The sequence below is a fragment of the Buceros rhinoceros genome, unplaced genomic scaffold (genome assembly GCF_000710305.1).
Source record: "Buceros rhinoceros silvestris isolate BGI_N320 unplaced genomic scaffold, ASM71030v1 scaffold21388, whole genome shotgun sequence".
NCBI lineage: Eukaryota > Metazoa > Chordata > Aves > Bucerotiformes > Bucerotidae > Buceros > Buceros rhinoceros.
The window spans coordinates 2,715-3,404 of NW_010428867.1; positions in this window are offsets into that span (position 1 = coordinate 2,715).

Genomic DNA, 690 nt, shown 5'->3' on the forward strand with positions numbered 1-690 from the left:
CGACCGGTGCCGCCTGCCCTGCTCCTTCCAGGCAAGTCACACCGGAGGAAGGGATGATGGAGAGGATGGGGGATGGAGGTGGGGGATGCTGGGGACTTGGCCCTGACCCCTGTCCTGGCAGAAGGGACTGGGACAGGGCTTCCAGCACCAAGGCATGAGGAAGAGGAGGATGGCACGTGTCCAGCCCCCTAGTCCCTCTCCTGCACCATGGAAAAGTGTGAGGGGTGGTGGATCTGGCCTGATGTCTGCTGCATTTAGAGCACCCTGGAGCCCTTGGCTCTGCCCCTGTCCCTTCCAGCTCAGCACCCAGACCCGGGGCTTGGGAGCTCCGACTGCCTGCTCTGGCCCTTTCCCGGTCTCTTGCCCGGGGCCCGAGCCGTGGGAACGCGGCGCTTTAGGTGGGGACAATAGCCAGGTCTCACTCACCCTCTGTTTTCCCACCCCACCCTGGCATCCCCACAGCAGCCCCATCGCCAGCAGCTGTGGAGCCTTCGCCTTGTGAAACTCCGACTGCCTGCTCTGGCCCCCGTGAAGCTGCCCTCCTTGGCCAGCGCAGCAGGAGCACGGGGCAAAGCCCAGGGGAGCGGGAGAAGTGCGCTCTTCCTGCCAGAGCCCCTGGAGCAGCTGCTGTGCCAGAGGCCAGGCTCCGTTCACAGGCTCTTGCTCCGGAGCCGCACCGTGGGGAAGCGG